This window comes from Protopterus annectens, chromosome 9.part0, assembly GCF_019279795.1.
Source record: "Protopterus annectens isolate FY-2018-M chromosome 9.part0, PAN1.0, whole genome shotgun sequence".
NCBI classification, from domain to species: domain Eukaryota; kingdom Metazoa; phylum Chordata; order Ceratodontiformes; family Protopteridae; genus Protopterus; species Protopterus annectens.
Window position 1 is genome coordinate 418,383,188 of NC_056743.1, and position 19,899 is coordinate 418,403,086.

Here is a 19,899-nt window from a genome sequence, read left to right on the forward strand (position 1 = left end):
CTATCATTGTCTAACCTATTCCTCAATTAACAGCAATGATAGAAGCCGACAGTCATGTCCACACAGCCATCCCCGGAGAAACCAAAAAAATTCAGCAAGCTCCTCTCTCTAGTGCTAAAGAGCAACTACTTCCGCTTTAATGAAGGCATCTACAGGCAAACTATAGTCATGAGGGCAGCCATGGCCCCCAGCCTAGCAAATACAGCACTTCGAAAATGGAAATCTGACTACATTTGCAATTTCACTTTCTACAGCAACATGGGACGTTACTACAGATTCATAGATGACATCTTTTGTAATCTGGAACAAAAGGACCAAAAAATTAATGGATTTTTTCGACTACATCAACAGCACCACCAGTTTAAAATTCACCACAAAATCCAGCAAAAAAGAAGTGGAATTTCTGGACCTCCTCCTCATCAAGAGACCAGATGGAAAAACACTCACGCACAACCTCTACTGCAAACCTATAAGAGTGAATTACCTCCTCCACACCAGCAGCAAGCACCCATTCCATTTAAAGAAGAATGTAATCATATCCCAATGCTTAAGGATGGCACGCATGTCAAAAGAGATGGAATATTTTTCACATAATATTCAGGAGCTGGAAAACAATTTCCTCACAAGGGGCCACTGTCAGAGGCTCCTACACCAGGTCCCAGAACTTATTGTACAACAGAGAACAAATGGGAACTTTAAGACACACCAAAGCGTCAGATCCCCCAAAACAACATACAACAAATTCAAATTGAACTGCATTGTTGAGTTCTCCACTGACTGTCGGGACATACAGAAAATCATCAGAGAGAACTGGCCAATTGTGCAAGGAAACAGGTCTTTTGGCCATTTATTCCCTGACAACCCCAGCTTCAATATCAAAAGGCACTACAACATCAGGGATAGTGTGGAAAACAACAGTGAACCAAGCTCACTCCAAGGGGGCACCTTTGCATGCAGCAACCCACTGTGCCACTACTGCAGCTATATGAACGGCAAAAGCTCCTTTACATGCCCTAACAACCATAGATTATACCAAGCGAAAGTCCAGGGCACCTGCAGCACCAAGGGGGTAGTCTACTGAACTGAATGCAACAAATGTACAATTTTGGAAAGCATCTTTTACTATTTGTACCGTACTTCAACAGACGATAAAAAGGACTGTGATGTATAGACTCCTTGTCTCCAGCGTATGCTTCCTTTTGGTATGGTGCATGATTATCCTTTCCCTCCCTCTAGCAACATTAGGTGGGAGAACTAAGACCTCATCCACTAAAATCTTTTAAAAAGGATGCATTGAGTCATCATTGGGTCACCAGTAATCCTTATTGGGACTAGCTCCCAGAAGTCCTTAACTGGACTAACTTCCATTAGTCCTTATCTGGACTTTATTTTACTGAACTTCAATTTTGAAAAGGGCTAATTGACTCGAAATAGGGTCACCAACAGTCCTTATCAGGACTGATTTCTAACAGAACACCCAGAGTCCTTATAAGGACTATTTTCTACAAGAATACCAATAGTCCTCATCAGGACTGTTACTCATTGAGACCCTTTTTCCACAGAAGAGATTACACAAACAGGCCCCTAAAAGAGGCCGCAAAAAGTCCTTATCAAGACTAGCATCTGCAAGACTACCTGATGCACTACCAGAGAGTCCTTTTTAAGACTGGTTAGAGGTTCAACACGAGTAGCCTGTTAACTGAGATTACAGCTTGCCTACCTCTTAGGCAATTCAGAACCAGGAAATACTTAAATAGACCGGACCTCCCACCAACACCCCTGGGAGTCACAGGAGCATTTCACCAATTTTTATTTGACCTTCCCCCAAGGAAGGCTAATGCACCTACAAAGTTGAGGAAATCACTCTTAGGTTCAATATAGAATAGGCTGGAAATAGAGGGAAAACTCAAAACACTAAATGGTCGTACTGAAAGAAGTAGTTATGCTATAGCCAGGATTGCAGTGCCTCTTTGTAGGGTGGATAGTACCTGGTGTACCTGTGGAGTGTTAGCCTCCTAGCATTACCCCTCAAGGAGAAAATCAAGTTTTCAAGGGATATTTTTCTCTATGAAGAATAGGCTGGAAATGCATAGGGAAAGTTAAAAAAAGAGTAAACAGTCGTACTGAAAGAAGTTGTTAGGGCAGAGCCAGGATTGCAGTGCCCCTTTATAGTGTGCATAGTACCCGGTGTACCTGTAGAGTTTCAGCCTTCTAGCTTTACCACTCTTGGAGAAAATCAAGTTTTCAAGGGGCATTTTTCTCTGTACAGAACAGGCTGGAAATGCATAGGGAAAGCTGAAAACAGTAAATGGTCATATTGAAACAAGAAGTTTTGCCAGAGCCAGGATTGCAGTGCCCCTTTGTAGAGGACATAGTTCCCAGTGTACATGTGGAGTTTCATTCTCTTAGCTTTACCCCTCTTGGAGAAAATCAATTTTCAAGGAGTATTTTTCTCTATGTAGAATAGGCTGGCAATACATACAGAAAGCTAAAAACAGACTGTGATACTGAAAGAAAAAGTTGTCCCAGAGCCAGGATTGCAGTACCCCTTTGTAGGGTGCATACTCTCCTCTCTGTACGTAGAGTTTCAGCTTCTTAGCTTTTCCTCTCTTGGAGAAAATCACGTTTTCAAGGGGTATTTGTTTCTATGCAGAATAGCCTGGAAAAGCATTGGGAAAGCTAAAAACAGGAAATGGTTATACTGAAAGAAGTTATGCCAGAGCCAGGATTGCAGTGATGTTCTTCGTGTTTCATTGTTGCAGTCATCACATTTGGATTATCAGCTTGCAGTAGCCCTCAGTTGGCCTGATTATCAAAGTCTTGGGTCCTGCGTCGGTTGCTGTCTCATCTTCCATGACGTCAGGTAGACAGGGGTATAAAGCATGCAGCCGACGCCATTACATCAATCTTTCTTGCCGTGCAGTGCCTGAAGCAGAAGCAGTTCGCAAGTGCCGGTCAGCCGACTCCTGAAATTTTCGTTTTCGAGGTTCAGAACCGAAGTCTTCAGTTAAAGCCAAGTACCTTGTTGGGGATACTTTTGTTGCTCTAAACCGATGTCAGTAAAAGTCAGTAATTGTATTTCTTGTGGAAAGCAAATACCTCATAAAGATTTTCATTCATACTGTGTTCCTTGCCTAGGCCCTGACCATGATGTACCTTGCTGTCGGTTTTGTGCCTTATTTAAACAAACTATTTGCCGTTGGTATATTTACGCTTCTAAATATTTTGGTACTTGGTTCAATTATCCAGATATGGCTTCAGTAAGCCATCCGACTACCGACATTCCGAAAAAACGCAACGCTAAAGGCAGAGACAGGCCACCTAGGTCCAAAGCTGCCGACGCTTCTCCTAAGCTAGTCGCTAGTTCACCGGTACTCAGTGAGGCACTTTCGCAGCCCCTGATACCCACTACTTCAGATTCACAGGCCTCTACTGAGACCCATTCGGAGTCCGGTATGCCGTGAGATGCTTCAACTGTGGAACCTGCGGATGTCTCTACCTTGGATGGGTCCGGAGCCGCTGTGCAGGCACCGGCTTCTGAGGGTGTATTCAGGCCTACTGACTTGCATATTAAACCGACGCCATCCTCTTCTTCAAGGCCTAAAACTCGATCCATGCCTAGAAAACCGATGCCCAGACCACATGGTCAGGCCTCTATGCCTAAAAAAACAAATGATAAGAATGGCTGAAGACCTTATTACTTTAATCAGGGGAAGCCAACCTTTCCCCTCTAAGAGACCTAGGACTGAATTTGCTTATGATTCTTCTGATCAGGATTCTGAAATTTCTGTTTCCTCTGATGACCAGGATTTACCCTTATCTATCTATGAGGATTCTGATGCAGAGGACTCTATTCCCTCTGCTTCACCTCCAGAGGATTTCTCTTTTGGTGAAACCTTGCATACTCTTAGGGAGCATTTCCGCTGGGAAAGCCAGGATTACTCTGATTCTAAAAAGAGGCTTAGGGATTTCTTACTCCTGCCCCAATACAGGCCTTTAGCTATCCCCCCTGTACTGGACATTGTTGATGATGCCTTTTCGGTGTCTAGCTTGACCCCTGACTCCTTACCTCCTGCTCTCAGAAAACCAGATAGATATTACAGGGTTCCTGACTCTCACAAGTTCCTCTTTAAAAATCCTACTGCGGATCCTGAGACCACTTCACAGGGACCTAAGGGCATTAAGGCTACTACTGCAAAAAATCCTACCCCCTCTGATAGAGATTCCAGGGTGCTGGATAGATGGGGTAAGAAGGTATACACTTCTGCAACCTTGGCCATTAGGGCCTTAAACTGCCAATTTCATATGTTAAAGTATCAGCAGCATATTATTGGATTGCTTAAACAGAAAATTATGTTGATTCCTGACTGTGCTGAAAATAAGGATTTACAGGATTTAATGCATTCTGCTGAACAAGTTGGAAAACATACTTTGCAATGTGGTTTTGATTCACTAGATGCAGCTTGCAGGGCTGCTGTCACTGGGTCTGTACTTAGAAGGCATGCTTGGCTTAAGGAGCAATCTTTACCAGATCATGTTAAAGCTAAATTGCTGGATGCTCCCTTAAACCAAGACTGCCTGTTGGGCAACAAAGCAGAAGTAGTACTTAAAAAGATGGAGGAAGAAGCTAAATCTATGCACACTGTTAAAGATTTCCTGCAAGTACAGCCTCCAAGATTTAGCAGGCATTGGCCCTCTATGAATTGGTCCTTTCCTGCCTTTTCCAGGCCTTCTTAGTCCAGACCCAGAACCAGCAGAACACTCAGGCTTCAGTCCCAAGGTACGCACAGGACTAAGCAGTGGGGGGGCTCCCACTTCCAAAGTAGGGAGTAGTAAGACTCCCCCCATGGTAAACTGTCTCAATGACTTGACTTTGAAACTTCCAAGCCCTTCTCAACTGACTGCTTCTTTAGGGGGAAAGATTGCTCTGCAAGCAAAAAAACTAGGAACTCATTACCCAGGACAAATGGGTTTTAAATATAGTTTCCCAAGGATACAGATTCCACTTCCACACTTTACCAACCCCAAACAGTTGGCCAGATCTACCCCTAAATCAGTGGGCAGAGGCTCAAAAGCAAGTTCTCACTCTCTTAAATATAAGGCCTATTCAAACTGTCCCAGAAGAGGAAAGGGAACAAGGTTTCTACTCAAGACTTTTCATGGTACCCAGAAAAGACAACTCCTGATGTCATATCCTGGATCTCTTTATCCTAAACACTTTTTTGATAATCCCAAAATTAAAGATGCTAACTCTTCACCAGTTACTTCCTATGCTAGACAAGGATGCCTGGTTGGCAACACTGGATTTAAGGGAAGCCTACCTGCACATCCCAGTCAGGGAATCTTGCAGAAGATACCTACACTTCAAAGCAGGCTTCATGCACTATCAGTTTTCTGCACTGCCCTTTGGCTTATCTACTGCGCGCAGGGTATTCACAAAGTGCCTAGCTCCAGTCATTGCATTTTGCAGGCAAAGAAATATTCAAATATACCCATACCTGGACGATTGCCTAATTCAGGCAGAAAGCCAGGACATACTATTGAATCATCTGGCGTTTGTACAAAAAGTGCTAACTTCTCTGGAGTACACCATAAACGAAAAGAAATCACATCTGGTACCCTGCCAACAAATTGTATTCCTGGGAGCAAGCTTGAACACAACTTTTCAGATGGCTTTCCTCATACCAGAGAAACAAGTTCATTTGACAGTTTACTTCAAAGTAATGGCCACAAAGACCCTACTATCTGCAAGACAAATACTGCAAGCTTTAGGGTTCATGGCCTCCTGCATTCTCCTAATTCCATATGCAAGACTGCATATGAGGAAACTACAGTGGTATCTAAAAAGCCTATGGTGTCAACATTCTCAGGATCTAGAAGCAATAATTCCTATCATACCTTCCTATAGTTGGAGTTCCTTTGGTGGGCAGAGGTCTGCCACCAAAACAAGGAACTGCCTTTCACTCTACCCCCTGCCGCCTAAACCCTAACAACAGATGCATCAGACTATGCATGGGGGGCTCACTTGGCAGGGAAGTGCATTCAGGGCAAATGGAACCCAAGTCAAATGCACCTTCATATCAATCAAAAATAAATGTTAGCTGTACAGAATGCTTTGACAGCCTTCAGGGACCACATTCTTCCAGGTCAATTAATGGTAAAGACTGACAACATCACTGTTATGTGGTACATAAGCAGGGGGGAACACACTCATACCCTCCCTGCAGACTAGCCATGGCACTGCGGAACACAGCCTTGAGCTACCAAGTGCAACCTACAGGCTCAATTCCTGCCAGGAAAGCTAAATACACTGGCAGATGATCTAAGCAGAAATATCATGGACCCACACAAGTGGAAACTGGAACCAAAGACATTCAACATGTTGATAAACAAATGGGGGAGCCCAGAGATGGACCCGTTTGCCTCCCCCCAGAACTACCAATTGGACAAATTATGCACAAGGACTCCCCACAAACAAGCTTGGAAAGTGGATGCCCTGTCTTTCACCTGGAAAAATCTATCAGTTTATGCCTTTCCTCCTCTGCCTCTCCTCTCCAAGGTATTATTAAAGATCAAACAGGACAAACCAAGGACAATACTGATTGCACCAGACTAGCCATGCCAACACTGGTATCCCCTGTTACACATTGTGTCACTGCTGGCACCTGCATCAGACCCCTACCCTGCTGTCCCAGCAGAAGGGCCAGATTCTGCATCCTCAACTTCAAACCCTGAACGTGGCAGTCTGGCTAATTACCTGATCTCTCCGTTACCATCCATCAGTAATGAAGTGTTGGGTGTCATTCTGGTGGCAAGGTGGCCTAGTACTAGAAAATCTTATGCTGAAAAATGGAAAAGATTCTGTTCCTGGAACCAAACTCAGGGGGTGGGCACTGCAGCACCCAATTTACCTCCGATTCTTCAATACTTAACTGAGATGCTTCACAAGGGCTTTTCTTTTTCCTTCATCAAAATTCATGCCTCAGCCATTTCAGTTCATTACAACATAGAACCACCCCTCTTCTCTCATCCACTAGTCAAGCAGTTCCTCAGAGGGGCCAAAAACTTCAGACCACCCAGGAGAGCCCCTACTCCAGCCTGGGACCTTAACATTGTATTGGAAAAGCTCATTCTACCTCCTTTTGAGCCAGCTGCAAATGCAGAGTTGAAATTCCTTTCTTGGAAAACAGTCTTCCTTTTAGCCATCACTTCAGCAAGAAGGGTGTCTGAATTACAGGCCTTTATGACAGTGGAGCCTTTCATCATCTTGCATGCAGACAGGGTGCCCCTCAGGACCAATCCCTCCTTCTTGCCCAAGGTAGTATCCAGTGTGGCTCTTAATCAGTCCATTCATTTGCCAACCTTATTTTCTAATCCACAAAACAAAGGGGAACGGATACTGCACTCCTTAGATGTGCACAGACAACTTAGATTTTACTTTGACAAGACTAAACCTCATAGGAAATCTGAACAGCTGCTGGTGGCATTTGCTGCAGGGGCAGAGGGGAAGTCCATTTTAAAGCAAACCATTTCTAAATGGATAGGCCATTTCATTAATTTCTGCTATAAGCACTATGGAAAACCTACCCCACAGGGGATCAAACCACATTCAACCAGGGCTGCATCTACCTCTACAGCCTTTCTCAGAGGTATGCCTACCAGGGACATCCTAGAAGCTGCAATCTGCAGTTCTGTACATAATTTCACCGAGCATTACCATTTACCAATTTTCTCTAAATCCAGAGCTGGTTTTGCCACTGCAGTCTTGCAGGGCCTTATAGCTAGTCCTAATGCTATCTAAATTCCTCCTCCCTTAGATTTGGGAATCTGCACAAATGTGATGACTGCAACAGTGAAACACGAAGAACATAGTACAGTTGTGTACACTTACCATAAATGTAGATGTTCAAGTGTATTCACTGATGCAGTCCTGGTTACGCTTCCTCCAGCCCCCTGACTTTTTTTGGCTATACCTCTATTCCTTTTTACTATGCTTAAAAGCTTTTTGGTGCATTTGCTTTTTTGTTGGAGGTATAACCTTGTTTATATATATTTAATTGCTTCCCATTGGGGGGCACCTGACATCTGGGGCAAGAAAAACTGATGTAATGGCATTGGCTGCATGCTTTATACTCCTGACTACCTGACGTCATGGAAGATGAGACAGCAACCGACACAGTGCCCAAGACTTGGATAATCAGGCCGATTGAGGGCTACTGCAAGCAGATAACCCAAATGTGATGACTGCAACAGTGAATGCACTCGAACATCTACATTTATGGTAGGTGTGCACAACTGTACTTTCCTTTGTAGGGTGCATAGTACCCAGTGTACCTGTAGAGTTTTAGCCTCCTAGCTTTATTCCTCTTGGACAAAATCAAGTTTTCAAGTGGTATTTTTCTCTATGTAGAATGGTTTTTATAAATGCATATGTAAGTTAAAAACAGTAAAAGGTCATACTGAAAGACATTCTTATGCCACGGCCAGGTTTGCAGTGCCCCTTTGTAGGGTGCATAGTAGTCAGTGTACCTGTAGAGTTTCAGCCTCCTAGCTTTACCCCTCTTGGAGAAAATCAAGTTTTTAAGGGATATTTTTCATTATGTAGAATAGGATGGAAATACATAGGGAAAGCTAAAAATGTAAACAGTCATACTGAAAGAAGTTATACCAGAGCAGGATTGCAGAGCCGCTTTCTAGGGTGCATAGTACCTGGTGTACCTGTAGAGTTTCAGCCTCCTAGCTTTACCCATCTTGGAGAAAATCAGGGTTTCAAAGGGTATTTTTTCTCTATGTAGAATAGGCTGGAAATGCATAGGGAAAGTTAAAAACAGTAAGCAGTCATACTGAAAGAAAACGTTATCCGAGAGCCAGGATTGTAGTGCTGCTGTGCATGGTGCATAGTACCCCATGTACCTGTAGTGTTTCAGCCTCAAAGCTTTAACCGTCTTTGAGAAAATCAAGTTTTCAAGGGGTGCTTTTCTCACTCTAGCGTAGGTTGGAAATGCATAGAGAAAGCTAAAAATAGTAAACTTTCATATGTTATGCCAGAACCAAATTTCTAGTGCCCCTTTGTAGGCTGCATAGTGCCTGGTGTACCTGTAGAGTTTCGGCCTCCTAGCTTTACCTCTCATGGAGAAAATCAACATTTCAAGGAGTATTTTTCTTAATGTACGATAGGCTGGAAATACATAAGGAAAGCTAAAAATAGTCAACAGTCATACTGAAAGAAAAAGTTTTCCCAGAGACAGGAGAACAGTGCCCCTTTGTAGGGTGCAGACTCCCCCTGTACATGTAGAGTTGCAGCCTCCTAGCTTTACCCTCTTAGAGAAAATCAAGTTTTCAATTAGTATTTTACTCTATGTGGAATAGGTTGGAAATGCATAGAGAAAGCAAAAACACGTACCTGTAGAGTTTCAGCCTCCTAGCTTTACCCCCCTTGGAGAAAATCAACTTTTTAAGGGGTATGTTTCTCTGTGCAGAATAGACTGAAAAGCTAAAAATGTACACAGTGTATTTGTAGAGTTTCAGCATCTGAGCTTTGCCCATCTTGGAGAAAATCATAATTTCACGGGGTATTTTTCTCTGTGTAGAATAGGCTGGAAATGGATAGCGAAAGCTAAAAATAGGAAATGTTCATACCAAAAAGCTTATGCCAGAGCCAGGATTGCAGTGCCCATTTTGTAGGGTGCATAGTACTTGGTGTACCTGTAGAGTTTCAGCCTCATGGCTTTACTCCTATTGGATAAAATCAAGTTTTCAAGGGGTATTTTTTTCTGTGTAGAATAGGCTGAAAATACGTAGGGAAAGCTAAAAACAGTAAACAGTCATACTGAAAGAAAAAGTTATCCCAGAGCCAGGATTGCAGTGCTCCTTTGTAGGGTGCATAGCACCCCGTGTACCAGTAGAGTTTCAGCCTCCTAGCTTTACCTCTCTTGGAGAAAATTAGCTTTTCAAGGGATATTTTTCCTCCGTCTAGAATAGGTTGGAAATGCATAGAAAAAGCCAAAAATAGTAAAGTTTCATACCAAAAGAAGTTATGCCAGAGCCAATATTGCAGTTCCCCTTTGTAGGGTGCCTAGTACTCGGTGTACCTGTAGAGTTTCAGCCTCTTATTTTTACCCTCTTGGAGAAAATCAACTTTTGAAGGGGTATTTTTCTCTATGTAGAATAGGCTGGAACAGTAAAAATGAACATAGTGTACTTGTAGAGTTTCAGCCTCTGAGCTTTACCTGTCTTGTAGAAAATCATGCTTTCATGGAGTATTTTACTCTGTGTAAAATAGTCTGGAAATGGATAGGGAAAGCTAAAAATAGTAAACGGTCATACTGAAAAGCTTATGCCAGATCCAGGATTGCAATGCCCCTTTGTAGGGTGCATAGTACCCAGTGTACCTGTAGACTTTCAGCCTCTTAGCATTTCCTGTCTTGGAGAAAACCATGATTTCAAGGGGTATTTTTCTCTATGTAGAATAGGCTGGAAATGCATAGGGAAAGCTAAAAACATTGAATGGTCATACTGAAAGAAAAAGTTATGCCATAGCCAGGATAGCAGTGCTCCTTTGTAGGGTGAATATTACGCAGTGTACCACTAGAGTTTCAGACTCCTAGCTTTACACTCTAGGAGAAAATCAAGTTTTCAAAGGGTACTTTTCTCTTTGTAGAATAGGCTGGAAATGCATAGGGGATGCTAAAAAAGTAAACTGTCATACTGATAGAAGTTAAGCCAGAGCCAGGATTGCAGTGCCCCTTTGTATGGTGCGTACTACCCGGTATACCTGTAGAGTTGCAGTCTCCTAGCTTTACATTTCTTAGAGAAAAACAAGTTTTCAAGCTGTATTTTTCTTGTATGCAGAATAGGCTGGAAATGCACAGGGAAAGCTAAAACAGCAAACGGTCATACTGAAAGAAGTTATACCAGAGCCATATTTCTAGTGCCCCTTTGTAGGCTGCATAGTGTCCAGTGTACCTGTATAGTTTTATCCTCATAGCTGTACCCCTCCTGGAGAAAATCAAGTTTTCAAGGGGTATTTTTCTCAATGTACAATAGGCTGTCACAGAGATAAATGGGATCTCCACTCAAGTGGTGAGCATAGCCTGAGGAGAGGTAGGTAGAAAACGAGGAAAAAAAAACGCTCAGAGGGGTATCTTTGAGGGATTGCCCAGTCGTGACCTAGAGGAGTAGATGAATCCTGTGATGTAGCTCCTGTAGGAGAGGAGCTGATGAAAGTAAGAGTCTGATGATGAGTCCTTAGAAGGATTGTTGATACCTTTGGATGTATATCCTGAAGAGTCCTTGGAAGGACTGTTGATTATACCAGTGGAGTGCCACTGGAATACCTATGGTATGTCACCCTCAGTAAAGGGACACTCTGACTAGTGCTGGGGTACCAGCCGAGTACAGGTGAGAGTTTCAGTATGAGGACGTCCTTGTTAGGATCTTTGCAAAAGGTGTACTCAGCCCAGTGCCGCAGGTTCCAAAATGTCCCTAGAAAATGGTCCTAACCAGGACCTCTTGTAATTCTGGCCCCTTTCGCCATGGGTTAACTGCTGTGCCGTGGATAGGGCTGTGCGGTGGGCGCCATAGTAGCCCATAGAAGGGCTATAGGTAAAAGCTCTTATTGAGGTGGTTGTGGGCCAGGCTGAGTGTGGACAGACAACGTCAAGTAGGTGAGCCCTGAAAAAGGCTTTTTTAAAAACCAGTGCAAATGTTTCCTACTATAGAAATTAAATTAAAACAAATCTCAGTACATACAGATCTCTAAAAAAGACACAGGAGCCGCCATTTAGAAGTCTTCAGGTCCTTTTATTCCAGCCGCCATTTAGAAGTCTTCGGGTCCTTTTATTCCAGAGTAGTGCACGGTACAGGTAGCTTATAATGCTCTCCAAGCACTGATCAGAATGAACTTCCAGCATGTGGAGAGTTACAATTTATGTTCAAGTTAAAGGGCGGGCCTAGTTATTAGAGTTAATCACTAGTGGGAGGAATGTCATGGGTGTGGCCTTTATTTGTTTCCTAGGCTCTGGTTGTTGCTGGGGCTGACAAGGACTCTTTGTACATTGAAAATCATGACATCACCGGAATTAATACAGTTAATGCCCTGAGCGGCTTGGTTTAAAGAAACTTTCAATTTACACAAGTAATAAGTGTCTTATCAGTGTATAAGCACTTTTAATAGAGATTTTTCAAAAAGAGGAGCATGTCTAGTTGTCCTTTTAGTGCATTAACATAGAGAGAGAGGAATACACTATTTGTGATAGTGGACACTCTGTAGAAGGTTACAAGTGGAGTATTTAGCTATCTCTATTTCAAAGGTTAAAAGTCTAATCTGTAGACCTAAATTAGATAATCAGAGTTCTTTTTATAAATGTATTGATAAAAGTTGTAGAGGAAGAGAAAAGTAAAGTGGTGATGGGGTGGGCGGGGGTAGAGAAGTGGGGTTGGTAAAGGAAACCGCTGAGGATTAACAAAGAACCAAAAAGGTGTACCTAAAATGGGGAAACTTGGAGCAAATGATGAAAAGTCTAGGGGCTAAAAAAAAATGTCAAAAAAATGGTGCATTCCCCCTCTTTCTATGTTAACACACTAACATGGCTAGACTTGCTCCTCTTTTTTAAAAAATCTCTACTAAAAATGCTTATAGATTTATAAGACACTTATTACATGTGTACATTGAAAGTTTCTTTAAACCAAGCCCCTAACTATAAGTTACTGTATTAATTCTGGTGATGTCATGATTTTCAATGTACAAAGGGTCCCTGTCAGGTCTGTCAACATCCAGAGCCTGGCAAGCAAAATAAAGGTCATGCCCATGACACTCCTCCCTCTGGTGATTGGCTCTGATGACTAGGCCCACCCTCTAACTTTAACTCCCCACATGCTGTAAGTTCATTCTCATCAGCGCTTGGAGAGCATTATAAGCTACCTGTACTGTGCACTAGTCTGGAATAAAAGGACCTGAAGACTTCTAAATGGTGACTCCTACATCGTTTTATAGATCTGTATGCACTAAGATTTGTTTTAATTTAATATCTATATTAGGAGGCTTTTATGCTTGTTTTTAAAAAAAAAAGCCCTTTTCATGGCTGAACTACGGCCACTATGCACATAGAAGCCCTATCCAGGGCACGGCAGTTAACCCACGGTGAAATGGGCCAGAATTACAAGAGGTCCTGGTTAATACCAGTTCCTAGGGATGTTTAGGAACTTGTGGCACTGGACTGAGTACACCTTTCGCAAAGGTCCTAACAAGGACCCCTCATACTGAAACTCTCACCTGTATTCGGCTGGTACCCCAGCACCACACTGTCCCTTTACTGAGGGTGACCTACCATGGGTATTCCAGTGGCACTCCACTGGTGTAATCAACAGTCCTTTTAAGGACTCTTTCCAAAGGTATCATCAACAGTCTTCTAAGGATTCTTCAGGATATACATCCCAAGGTATCATCAACAGTCCAAAGGACTCATCAGGAGAATCTTACCTTCATCGGCTCTTCTCCTACAGGAGCTACATCGCAGGATTTATCTACCCCTTTGTGTCACTACTAGGCTAGCCCTCAAGCATACCCCTCTGAGGATTTTTTCTTGTTCTCAATGTACAATAGGCTGGAAATACATAGGGAAAGCTAAAAACAGTAAATAGTCATACTAAAAGAAAAAGTTATCCCAGAGGCAGAAGTGCAGTGCCCCTTTGTAAGGTGCATACTCCCCCCTATACCTATAGAGTTTCAGCCTCCAAGCTTCACCCCTGTTGTAGAAAATAGCATTTTCAAGTGGTATTTTTCTCTATGTAGAATAGGCTGGAAATGTATAGGGAAAGCTAAAAACAGTAAACAGTCATACTAAAAGAAAAAGTTATATTTATACTGGTTTATTAAAATCTTGAAGAAACATAGAAAATACATTACAACATAATTAAAACCAGTTGAAACTCACAAAGTATAGAATCACTGGCATCCAATTGGTAGTGTAGGAATATTAACAAATGTAACTAAAGAATTAAAAAATGCTATACAGAGGGCAACAGAATGTGTCTAATAAGACCAATTATGTTGTAAAAGTGATGCATGTAACTGTCGTAGCAGAAATGATAAGGAAAATGCATGTCTGTCTTGGCCTCGGAACATCGGTCTCTCCATATGGGATGCATGGCAGTCATTAAGAGAAAATCTGTGTTATACGGTGGCATCCCAGCGGATGCCATAGTTACCATAAAGAACCTTTTCATCAGTTAAAGGAAAGAATAGAGGGATGTTGTGGTGTATATAATCCCAGAATGGTCTGACTCTTGTGCAACTACTAAAGATGTGGAAAGTTGTTTCTAAATCAGGACAGTCTGGTCTGAAACAGATACGATTTTCCATTGGGTGGAAAGTGTAGTAAGCCCTCGTAGGCAATCTACATAAAGAACATCGCCACAACATGTCCTTGAAGTGAGGAAAAGGAGTATAAGAACACGGTCTCCTAGCCAAAGCATGCCTCCAGAGTAAAGGGTAATTTTGATAAGCATTTAAACTGTGTTGTTGTGACAAGATCTAAGAGTACCAATGTCTGTGGTGTGTGAGAATGCAAGAGGAAAGTCTGTACATCTCTCAATTCAGAGGAGGGAATGGGCCGGGAACATTTACCCTGTAAGCATGCGGGCCAGAATCTGCCTGACAAAGCAGGCAAAAGCCTGGCTAACAATGTTAAGCTGTCAGAATGAAGATGATGTAAGAGTGAAATAGGTATTTGGTATGTAAGAATAAGATGGTGCAACATAGACAGGCTGCCCTCATGAGCGGGCACATATACAATGCCTCATTTGATGGGATTGAAAGTGGTGTTCCAAAAAAAGGCAAAAACAGATTTCAGTAATTTGGCCATCCAAGCCAGAGGAAAGAAATGGACAGAAAAGAGATAAGACGACATACTTAACAAAATGTTGTTAATAAGATATACCTTTTTAGTGCAGGATGGGGAAAGGTTTTCCAAAAGGCCATTCTGCTGTTTCTTTGGAGATGAGCTTTGTCACAAATCGTAGAGATTTAGGGTGGGGTGCCATATGGTATACCAAGGATGGTGAGGCCAGTGTTGGTAAAGGTGTATTCACAAGAAAGGATGTCCTGGGAAAGATGGGGGGGAGAAACCCACTATTTCTTGTGATTTAGAGTCAAACTGACAAGGGTTAAATTGGGAAGTAAGGAAGACAGAAGCCATCATAATGTAAGGAAAGTATCTGCAACTATGGTAATGTCATCAGCATAAGCCATAAAGGAGGGGACCTGTACCCCAGCACATGAGAATGGTGGGAGGGAAGTTGCGCCCTAGTCCTATAAAACACTGCCGCTATTACCAGTGTTAATAAGAAACTGCTTAAAGGACAGCCTTGCTGGATACCATTGCGAATCTGAAGGAAATGTCCTGTCCAACCATTTACAACAGGTATGAGAGTGGTAGAAGTATAAATTAAAATAATGCAGTTAGTAAACTTGTCCCCAAAATGAAAAGCATGTAAGATGTCAAAAAGTGCTTCATGAGGGATATTGTCGAAAGATTTTGTCACATGAGAGTAAAATGGAAGAAGACTGTTGTGTACTGTATGTGAAGAAAGATTTGAGTATGTGTAAAAGGCCTAAAAGTGTTTGGCCTGGCATGCTGTAGATGCCTGAGTCGATGATGAAATGTAATTGTTTGCGGAGTTGGAGTTGTAGGATCTTGAAAAATAGTTTGTAATCTGCGTTACACAGCGAGATGGGCTTCCAATTGGCAATATTAGTTTGTGGGCCTTTCTTCCAAATAAATTTAAACTCAATGTTGAGAAAATGGGGAAGGATGTGCCCAGAGTCATACCATTCATTAGAGAGAGAGAGAGAGACTGTGATCTGATGTTGATTGTCAGTCAGACTTTTGTAAAATTGGCATGTAAGGCCATCTAAGCCAGGAACTGATTGTTTTTTAGAGAGAAGTTCTATGGCAGTGTGCAATTCTGGAAGTGTGATGGGAGCACTCAAATCCACTCTGAAGGGTGTTGGAATAGGAGGTAACAGCCGTCTGAAGGTTGAGGTTGTTTGTCTTAATATAAACGTGTGAGGTAAGAGTGAATTACATCTAAAATGTTTTGTTTGTCCATGACAAGGGTGCCGTCCTCTCTTGAGTGAGGTGATGGAAGTTTCTTTGTGCAAAAGGTGTTTCCCTATGAAGGGGAGGAATTGTTCCCCCCTTCCTTTCAAAGAGTGTTTGAGATTGGAAAGAGTAGTACGAAGACACATGCAATGCAATGTGTGGAGTTGTCTGAGGTAGGAAAAGAGAGTGTGGGAAGGCCTGGCGTGATAAAGAATGAAAAGAAGACTATGTCTCGGCAGTCATGCTTTTAACTTGTCTGTGGACGTGTGCAAAAAAAGTATATCTGTCATGAAATTTTTCCTTGAAGTCCGTCCACCACTGAGAGATGGAAGGATAAAGGTTCAGTAAAGTAAGGTGGTCGTCCCACAGTTCTTTAAAGATAGCCTGCCATGTTGAGGTGTCTAGCCAAGAAGCCATGAAACGTGTAATGCCCTTTCCTTGCCCAATGGCGTTATGAGAGCGAAAGGTAAAGAATAGGGTTTTATGATCAGTGAAGAAAAGAAGTATAGAAGAATAGGCTGTACATGTAAGGGAAGGGTAATGACTGCAGTAGTCAATTCTAGGCTGAAAAGAAGTATGAAAGAAGGTGTTTTTGTCCGTCCCTGCTATGATGAGGTTGGCAGCATTTAAAAGATCTAAACATTTAACAACATTGTGTTCCCTTCTAGAAGGGCTTCTGTTAAGATGGCAATTAAAGTCTCCAAGGAGAAGAATAGGACAGTCTATCAGCAAAAAAGGACACAAGATATCAAATAGTTTGTATCTAGAAGTAACATTAGGAAAAGCATATAAAACTATACATCGAACAAAACTGTCATTGCAAAATACATCTACAATCTGTAAACGCTCTGGTAAAATATGCGTGATATCGCGTATGACAATGCTATAAAATACCAGAGTGAGAATCATTACCAAAAGACCAAATGGCACCATCATTCAAGAGTACCTCAGATTGTATTTGGGAGGTCTCAGTGAGCTGCCCTATATCAAGCAAGCAAATAATATCCATTGTGAGGATAAGGACCCAGTCCAGAATTTGCAGATGTCTAACCAGAGAAACCATTCTATTAACATTACAAAAAGATAGTGAAATGTCAGCCATTGGGAATATCTGGTTCCTCCGGGATAGCAAGCGGTTTGTTACGCTTAGATCCTCCTTTCTTGCAGCGTGGAACAGGGGGCAAAGAGGCCTGTGAGTCCATAGCAGTGTGAGAGTCATCCACTGATGATGACAAAGCCAAAGGTGAGAGAGGGTTTAAATCCAGATGGATGAGAACAGGGTCCGAGTCCTCTGGCAGTGGAGTAATCGTCTGAGAACATGGAGGAGGACGAGTGTCTTGATGAGCTGTAGGAGGAGAAGGATCCACATCCAGTCCTTGGGAGTGTTCTATCAAAGGCGGGGGTGAAGGCGTGACACTTTCAACATAAAGTGGTTTCTCAAGTGGTGGATGCTGTGCCGATGAAGCAGACTGCTCAGTAGAAGGTTCCTTATGACATGAAGTATCCAGAAAAGTGGACTGAGATCCTGAGGGCATCATGGGAAAGACTGCAAGGCACTCTGAGCATGAATGTGGACCATTGCAATATAAACCTCTATTAGGGCAGGCTCTAGAAAAATGGTCCATGGAGCCACACCTGGTACATTTCCAGGAAGGACAGTGGGTAATAAGATGTCGAAAACAACCACAGAAAAAGCAGGAGCTAAACTTCATGCATAATGCACCAGGCCTTGTTGACCGGAAATGAAGCAGATGCCAGGGAGATGTTTCATGCCGCCCTGCTGAATTTGGAGTTCTAGCTAGATTGTCCAGGAGCCATCCCATAGTCCATCCTTGTCATGGTCATGTGCTTTGGTGATGGAAAAGACTTTGGTGCAGTGTTGCAAAAGGTATAATCAATGTGCTGTTCCTGGACGTAGATCATATGAAATTGAATGTTGACCCTTTTCCGGACATTAACATTAAGGATGGAGATTGAATAGTCCTGCCAAGGAGATTGGTCTTTTTTATTGAATAAAGCAGTGTTACTAGCCATGCCTCCTTCTTGAGTTTCAAAAAAGAGGTCAGCGTTGTCCTCCTGCCTTATGTGGATCAAAGCACACAAGGAACTTAATGGAACAGCCAATGGCCGAATGATGGAATGCCAAATAAATTTCCTTGACAGAGCCCTATTAAGGTCAGATTTAAGCCGGATGAGTGGTTTGGAGATCAGCATAGGTCAAAAGGGATGTGGGATGGCTGTGAAAGGAGAAGACTGACAAGGTGCTTAAGCATACGAGAGTGGAAGCTCCGTGAGGATTTGTTGCACCTGATCTGCTATGGTATTGTTTGTGTGGCGGTAATCCGAGGTGCAGTATCCTGATAGGAAAGATTAGGAGCAGAGATGTCAGGAGCAGAGGCCTCAGGAATAGGAAAGACTGCATCCATTTCAGTAGCCCAATCAGACCCAGATCATTCATGTAAATCTTGCAGGAGTTCCTTGTCAGTCAGTGCCATGGAAGATTGAAACAGGAAGCCTATTGTGCCGCTGGCAGGGATGACTGCTTGGAATTCGAAGATGCAGCAAGATCGGAGTGCCTAGCATCATTGTTTGGGCTGACAATTCCCTCTGAAGAGTGTACTTGTAAAGAAAGACCAGGAAGAGATCCTGCTGTGGGAGCAGGTGAACCGGGTTCTTGCTGGCATCCAGAAGCAGGTGATACATCATGCTGAGAAGTGTCAAAGCTTGTAGGAGTATTTGCATTGAAAGCAGAACTAAAAGGAGTAACAGCTTGATCATGAGTAAAACTACAGATTTAAGAACCATGGACAGCAGCAAATACATTGTGAGAATGAGAATGCTTTTCAGTGAAAACTGTATCTGCATGGAAGTCTTTAGCATGCAAGGAAGCAGTAGAAAGGACTGGATTTTGCAGAGGTGGATTTGTGGCTTGAAGAGCAGTAGGGACATTGCTGGCAGTCATAGAAGGAATGAGTAATGGCCATTCCTACAGCTGCACATTATCAGTAATGTTAGGAGCCATTAATTCAGAAGCTGCAAAAGTAGTGACTGCAGGAGAAAATGTTCGGATGTGACAGCTATTTTGGGTGGCTGGAATTTGAAGATTTCCACCTGCAGAAGTGATCCCATCAGTCCAAATAGGTGAAAACTGTTGAGCTTGCTTGGGAAAAGGAGCAGAAGATCCCTGAAAAGCAGGAGCAGATGTTTTATAGGTAATTTGGAAATGCCAAGGTAATCCAGGTTCTGTAGCTACTGCACCCCGTGGCGTAGTGACAGCTAAAGCATTTGGTGAGGAAATGCTGAAAATATTCAATTTAGAAGGCTGGAGGACAGTCCAATTTGAAGGAGGAAGTGGCAGCTGTTGTAAATTTGAAGCAGGAACAGCTGCAGCTGCTGAATTAGGAATGTTTCCTGTAATCAGACACCAGTTTGCAGGTGAGAGGAAGCATCCATTGATCGTCGTACAGTAAAATCCTCCAAAATTAAAGAATCCGAAGAAGTAGTAGTCAGATTGTCCTGTTGTCTCAGACAGGAAGACAAATCAATTAAATATAAGTTAGATGAAGCCATAATGGCAGTTGAATTCAAGGATTTTTCAGTAGTGAGCACAGAGCCAGACATAACACAGCTGTGTTATGCAAGAGCCAGGATGCTTCTTTGTAGGGTGAAAAACACCCCATGTACCTGTAGAGTTTTAGCCTCTGAGCTTTACCTGTTTTGGAGAAAATCAGGTTTTCAAGGGGTATTTTTCTCAATCTACAATAGGCTGGAAATGCAAAGAGAAAGCTAAAAAGAG